Here is a 7567-nt window from a genome sequence, read left to right as displayed (position 1 = left end):
TGTAGTGGTGACCTTGGACAATAAAAGGTTGTCTGATGTTTAACTAAATTGTGCTAGGTCATAAGGTACTAAAACTTAATAAGGAATTTGGTCATGACCAGCAAGATGTCTACTAATTTTGAGGTCAAAAGGCAATAGGTCACTATCGTGGTGTCCTTTGACACTAAAAACTTATCTGATGGATTATTTGAGTATGCTTGGACCTCAAACTTTGTAGAGAGGATGGTCTTGACCAGCATATGACCCCTATTGGTTTTGAAGTCAGCAGGTAAAAATTCAGGGCCACAGTGATCTTGAACACAACGGTCTGCAAAATTGGTGGAGAGATTTATCATGATGTTAAATTATCCCATAGATATTGAATGTGAAATGACCTACTGGCTGCCATTAGAGGGGCATAGATGTTTTACAAACATCTTTTGTGCTCTAATAATGGCTATCTTTTAGCAAGGCCCAAATGGGGCATTTGTCACGTGACTCAGACAGCCCTTGTTAAATACTAAGATAACAAAGAATCATATTCAATTTATAATTTAATGTAAAAAATCAAGTTTCATCTAACAAATTTATTTAAAGAATGCAATTGATATATGTTAGGTTTCTTTTTTCAAATGCGGTTAAAAATATACAGTCACTTAATTTAAATGTATTTCATTTACACAAGCCATCATATTTTATATGTGTTATAACAAGTAAACATAACATGTATTTCTAACAACAAGTTGATATATGACTGTCATATACATATCAGCTATAAAGCAAACAACTGCATTATTGAATTAAATGGTAATTAATACATACTTTTGACACCATACATCCACAAATACTCATTATGACTTATAGAACAAACAAATACAAATATTTTACCAGTAAATTTGAACAATAAATACCAATATCCAGATAGTATCTAAAAATGATTTAAAATTATTCATACCAAATAAAATACCAATTTGTAATCTAAAAGGAGCATATCTTCATAGTAAATTGAAAACTTTGTATGATTATCATAGCTAAACAATATGATACCATCACATATGCCCACAAAACAATGTCTTAAAGTTTCATCTTGATTGGATCATTAATACTCAATATTGCTTGCACAAGATACAGACCTACTATTTTGTTGTTGTCTGAAAAGGCGATATAAGGTCCTACTTTTGGAATCAGTCACTGCATCAGCAAAGTATTCAAAGAATCCAATCATGACGAAACTTTATGACAGATGTTTGTGACATTGTCTGCGACAACCTGCCTAAAAGCAAAGTCACTAATTTTTGTGGTGATTAGATAATAAATACTAATGGTATTGTCTTCACATATGCAAACATCTTTTTAATGTAAAACTCAACAAACAAATTTGTTAAGCCATTATGCCCACAAACACTGTCACCAAGTTTTATCATGATTGGATAAATACTGAACGTCTAACGTTATTGTCTGCACAAAGTTTTACTGATGACGCCGAAGCAACCAATGCTAGAGTAGTATATATATGTCACATTTTAAGGAAATATTAAAAGTGAATAAGTTTTTTCAGTCAATATTTCAATAACGACGTTACGTACATACTTTTCATTCAATACACTCACAAAATATTAACAGCATTCATAAATATGAGCCCCTGAGTATTAAGAGTCGCATTAATTCAAAATGAAAAATAACATGTTGAAAGCATCACTGAACTTGAGGGCCATTAAAGATGTCAGCTTACTAAGTGAAAATCAACCCACTACAAGTCAGAATATTAGGGTAAACTTCACATAAAACTATGTTATGCTAGCCATTGCAGAAAAATTACCTATAAGCTGAAGAAATACCATAAAAAGATGTTCTGTATCACCAAAAACTAATATAGAATGCACAAAAGTTTCATTGGAAAACCCTCAACAAAATTTAAAAACTTCATCATTAAATGGAATAACAATTTATATATACAACAAAATGGTAACACACGTCTTCAGTCAAGTTTATGATAATGTATAAAGGTAACAGAGCAAAACAACTATTCAATCTATTCAGCACTACATTCGGCAATTTGGTGCATTTATTATTCAAATATCAATTAACATAATGAAGCCACTAAAATATAGCTAATAGTGAGGAACTATACAAATAAAAAATAAAAAGTTATAAATGATAAGATCAATTATAAATACAATAACAATTTTGTACAATGTAAATAATGCAAAGATAGAAAGTTATTTTTAATTAAAAAGGATGTTTTAAGAAAATCAACAATGATTATCCAGCCTTTTTTGTTTACACCAGGTTTTTCACTGTTACCAAGTAATGTTTACTAGCTATGTGGACCCTGATAATTTGGAAAGTTTGCAGCATTATAGTAAGGGTACCCTGAATATCCCCATGGGGGTGGGGCTATGGACTGTCCAGAGCTGGGGTCAGTGGTAGGAGTTAGATGTCCTTGAGGCATAGGGGGTCTTATTTCTGACCCCAGTCCAATGGGGTGAGACAAAGGGGGCATTCCTGGCATTGGTGGAATGTCTCGTGTGTTTATTGCACTTCGGTAAGAATCTACTAGAGTTTGAAAGCGAGCTAAACTTTCTTCCACATCAGTGTCTCCAGTTGGTCTGGTATTGCTTGCATAACTGGGCGGAAGGCTGTAGTTTATAGGTGCTGACGGGGACTGATCTCCTGAATCGGATGGCTTCTCTGATGAAAAGGCTACACTCGCCATTTCATGATAAGATGGACCACTACTTAAATGTTCAACATTCGGGGCGTCTTCTGTCTCTTCTATTTCCTGATCCTTTGCAGGGCTATTATCATCGCCTTTCATAATGTCATCATTTAGAATTGCCATAGCATTTTCAACACCAGCATTTACAGTGTCGTCAGTTTCTTTACCTTTTCCTGTGTCTTCTTCATGTGAAACTCTTTCCCCAGAGTTATAGCCTGTACCACCATCTATGTAGAAATCAGTCTTCCGTTTCATGGTACAAATGATGTCCTTCTTCCAATCCCCTGGAGACTTCGGGTCTCTTTTATGCAGCATAATCATGTGTCTTCTAATGATAGAGTAGTCATTGAACCTCCGGGAACACAAGTTGCATTTGAACGGCTTGTCTCCACTGTGAATTCTCTCATGCCGATGTAGAGCTTGCTTTTGAGTGAACCCTGAAATAAAGAAATTATCAAGTATATAATATTGGAATTGGAAATGACAAAAAGTATAGACTGTGTGACATTATTGTGCATGCACAAAGTCATACATGTCACGTTTAATAAGTGTATCTGCTGCAGTTATTTACATTTTTGTTAAATGTATTGCATCATTAACTAAATCAATTATTACAGTGATTCTTTTTGGAAATATTTATACCGCTTGTGCCTTGCAAATTGAGGAACAAGTCCAGATTGGGAAAATACAAAATCAGAACAAAATTGCAAATATAATGGCAAATATACATGTTTTCATCTTCTTATGCATACATTATGCTTTGAAAGAGTTAGTCTTGTCAAGATTTTTTTTTTACATGAAATTCATTGCTTTTTTATTCATCAACATTATCTACATTTATCCAATTGGGAAAAAATCATAAAGTTTTGGGGGAAATGGACATTGGGAAACAGCCTTTTAAAAAAATCACTGATATATGTAGTGACATTAAATGAATCCACTACAGTGAGATGCTCTTGTTCGTGGAAAGAGGGGCTCTGTAAGTGTAGCATGTTGAGGAATGTTGTCTTTGTCTCATATATAACATTTTATCTAATGTAAATATATATCCTAGTATACACATATATCAGAACGCCGAAAAACTGGTGGATACTATACTTTTCACTTAAATGCATGCTAGTTATTCAAAGCTGTCCTTTACAACACGGCACAATACAGTTACTTCACTCACTACTGCCATGATTGAAATTAGTCATTTGTGGTTGTGGGTGAAGTTACATGTACCCTTATATAAATTCTATTCTGTTAGATAAATGTACATGCACCTTTTCCACAAGACTGGCAGATGTAATCCCTTGTCTCTTTGTGAACCTTCACATGGATCTGCAGGCTTGCCTTCTGTCGGAATGTCTTTTTGCAGACCTCACACTCAAAGTGCCGCACAGTGTCATGCATGTACTTGTGCTCTTTCAGGGATTTGTCGTAGGAAAACGCCTTTCCTGAAATCATGATAATATGTAAAGGTTATTTTGCCAAATCATTGGCATTCAATGAAAAACAGCAGGACAAATTGATACCATCCAGAATCTAAAAGAACCATCCTAGATTTTGAAAACACAATCATGAATGAAATTCTCCAGGACGAGGTACACTTAAAAGCAACACTGACACCAGGTTTGGATGTAATGAAGGCAGCACATTTTTAATGAGTTACAAAACTGACATACTAGAAAACTATTAATGAAAGCTCTGAATATGTTTTAAACAGGTAAAAACATGACTTTAATGTACCATCAGGTAAATACTATCAAAGGCATACCATTATGCACCAGTCAATTGTAACCTAGGCCCCACCAGGTTCGGGGAATAGCGGGGACTTTGACTTTGGGGTAAAATCCCCGGGAAATGCTATATTTGGCACGAATACAAAACCACCACGTTCACCCAGCACTACAGGGCCATAGGGAAGGTAAAAACAGGGCCCATTTCCCCGGCATACCCCGGACCTTGGGGGGCCGTGGTTACATTACAGTTACAACATAGCTGTGTTAAATGACAGTCCTCTTAAATTATTGTAGCCAAACAAATTATTTCTCAACTAATCAAAGTACATATTTAACAGTTACATTTCAAATACCCACCACAGACATCACAAACATAAGGCTTGATCCCAGCATGAACATTTGCATGCATTAAGTAAGAGTTTTTCTGTGTGAAACTACGGCCACATGTTGGACAAATGTAGGACTTCTTCACTCCAAGATGAGCTGAATTCACATGACCTGTCAAAACATATTTCGTGCTGAAAGTCTTTCCACATATTTCACATGGAAACATTGGTTTTACATAATCTTCAGCATGAACAGGCAAATGCTCAGTAAATGCTCTTCTAGATTTATATACTTTTCCACAAATGTCACAAAAATGAGACTCTTCAGTGTGAACATGTTTCATATGCCGACTCAAATCTTTTTTCAGTCCAAAAAATCTACCACAGTCCTTACATTCAAAAGAATCAACATACATGCTATGCATTCGTTTGATATGCTCTCTAAAATTGTCTCTAACATTGCTTTTATAGTCACATTCTTTACACTGAAATACATCTTCAGACTTTTTGCATTTCTTCCTGTTTTTTGGAACTGGCTCTCTGTCAGTTTTAACTTTGGGTTGTCTTTTTTTTCTTGCACCCCTTTTCTTAACTACTTTATTAGTCTTTTTCTCTGGCTTCTGTCTATCATTATTTTCTTCTTCGTCGTCCAAAAGGTTTTTTTTCCTTTTTGATAACCACATATTTATCAGATTCTGAACAATCATCATCCATATTTTTGTATGATTCATCAACATCAGTATCTCCATCAAAGTCATCTGTGACTGGCTCTGTCTTAATTATAACTTCAATGTCTGCAGACCTCTCTTTTACTGATGTTTGATTTACAATAATGTCTTTTTCTTGACTGTGAACAATCTCAGGACCTTCATCATCCATATTTGATTGAATATCATTGTCTTCATTATTTGTTTCTTTTTGTGCTTCTTCTGAATTCTTTAACTTTTCTGGTGCACCACTTATAACAATATGTTTCTTAATCGGCAGATCTATTTGATTTCCTTTTTTCTGGATAACTTGCTTCAACTGCTTTGTGACATTACTTTCATCCAAAATTCCATGCACAACTACCATGGGTTGCGGAACTGTTGGATTATTCTGACAAGATTTGCTTCTAATCCCTTCATTGTGTTTTCCTGTGCTGTTTGTTCGAAACTTGGCAGATTGTGATTCTCTCGGAGAGCGACTTGAATTTATTGTCTGTGATTTTAATAACTTAGTATTTTTTATGTTGACTTCGTTAGCTAATTCTTCGTTAAGTAGAGATTCAAGGGACGCATGTGCATAGTTAACATTATTCCAATCACCGCTGATTAAAAATGATTTATTTTCTTTGATTAATTGAACACCTGCATCTTTGGAAACTCTGAAAAGACCAACTGCGAGTTTTTCTGCAGAAAAACTTTCAACAAATTCAGGAGCTAACAGGCTGGTTGTAGTGGTAAATATCAAAACCATAGTTATCACTGATTATATTCAAAAGAAAAAAAAAATAATCGAAGTAAATGACCAAATTTTGTAAACCGGATGTTGATATTATTTTACCCCAAAGAAAAACGAATTATGGCATTTCGTAACCATTCTATTTCGTAACCATTGTGTTACTCAATTCGTAACCGTTAAGAACAGTTGGTCATATCATATGTTGGCCAATATGTTGCAATCATGATTAAATGTCTCGATGTGAGTTTCTTATCATGCTGTTTGTATTGAGTATTAGATTAACATTTAAATGAGGGTTGTGCTCAAGTCATTTTTCGAATTAGGGTACGAACATGAATGTTGAATGAAGAACAATTATGAATTATTTTTCTGTTGCAACTCTGCTTTTTTAATTGTTCTAGTAATTAAGTCATAACCTTTTTATGAGATTACAAATCATTTATTAATTTGGCGGTATCACGGACCATACGGCGATACATCATTGACATCAAATAACCGCCGGTCGTTTTCACGCGCGCAAAAGACCGTTTTCAGCTTTGAAATTTATTCAGTTTATTTTCTAAATAATATTTTAACTATAGAATTATAGATATCTTAACAACAATATCATTGCATGTTTGTATATTAAGAATCTGGGAGTAGAATTGTTATTGGTCCCAATAAGCATACATTGTAGCACAGGATAACACTATACTTTTAGGTTTTTCAATTTGCTACTTAGCTGTGCCGTTTTTCTTATATCAATTCAGTAGAAATTTCTATGATGACTTTAAAGCTGCACTCTCACCGGTTGAACGTTTTAGAACTTTTTTTATTTTTTATCTTGGAATGAGCCAATTTTTGTGAACATCCATGATGGGAACCAGTGATACAAGACTGCTGACAAAAAAATAGACCGCAGATTTTTATATTCAAGTTCAAACATTGATGTTTTTTTTTCATTTTCCATCAACCGTTAGTAACGGTTTAGGCCATGAAACATTTACCGTTTTCGAACGGAAATATGAAAATCTGCGATCTGTTTTTTTTTGTCAACAATCTTATATCATTGGCTTGCAGATATTTACGCAAAAATGTGCTCTTTCCAAGGCATTTTTTTTTTAAATAAATGTAAAAATGGTATATCTGTGAGAGTGCAGCTTTAATCTCTTACATTGATCGAATATATCAGAGGCATGCCATACTACTTTCAAACGTCTTCTTGCGGAAGCTGAATGCTGGAACATTTGCTTTCGTACAAAATCGTTACTCACGAAAACAAAGCTGGAACTTTTATACATTGCACACTTATATGGTTATAAAGGCGATCGCAAGCCCGTTGACTGAAAAGTAATGTATGTAGAAAATATACAAGAAACACACTGTGATGATTGATA

At 34.3% G+C, this 7567-nt stretch overlaps 1 pseudogene; it reads right to left on the bottom strand.

Annotated features, from left to right (window-relative positions):
- Positions 1-520: 520 nt before the first annotated feature.
- LOC128226100 (GDNF-inducible zinc finger protein 1-like) lies at positions 521-6275 on the bottom strand (annotated as a pseudogene).
- Between the last annotated feature and the right edge of the window lie 1292 nt (positions 6276-7567).

The sequence above is a fragment of the Mya arenaria genome, chromosome 3 (genome assembly GCF_026914265.1).
Source record: "Mya arenaria isolate MELC-2E11 chromosome 3, ASM2691426v1".
Lineage (NCBI taxonomy): Eukaryota > Metazoa > Mollusca > Bivalvia > Myida > Myidae > Mya > Mya arenaria.
The sequence above is the reverse complement of the archived record's forward strand: the minus strand, read 5'-3'. Positions and strand labels throughout refer to the sequence as shown.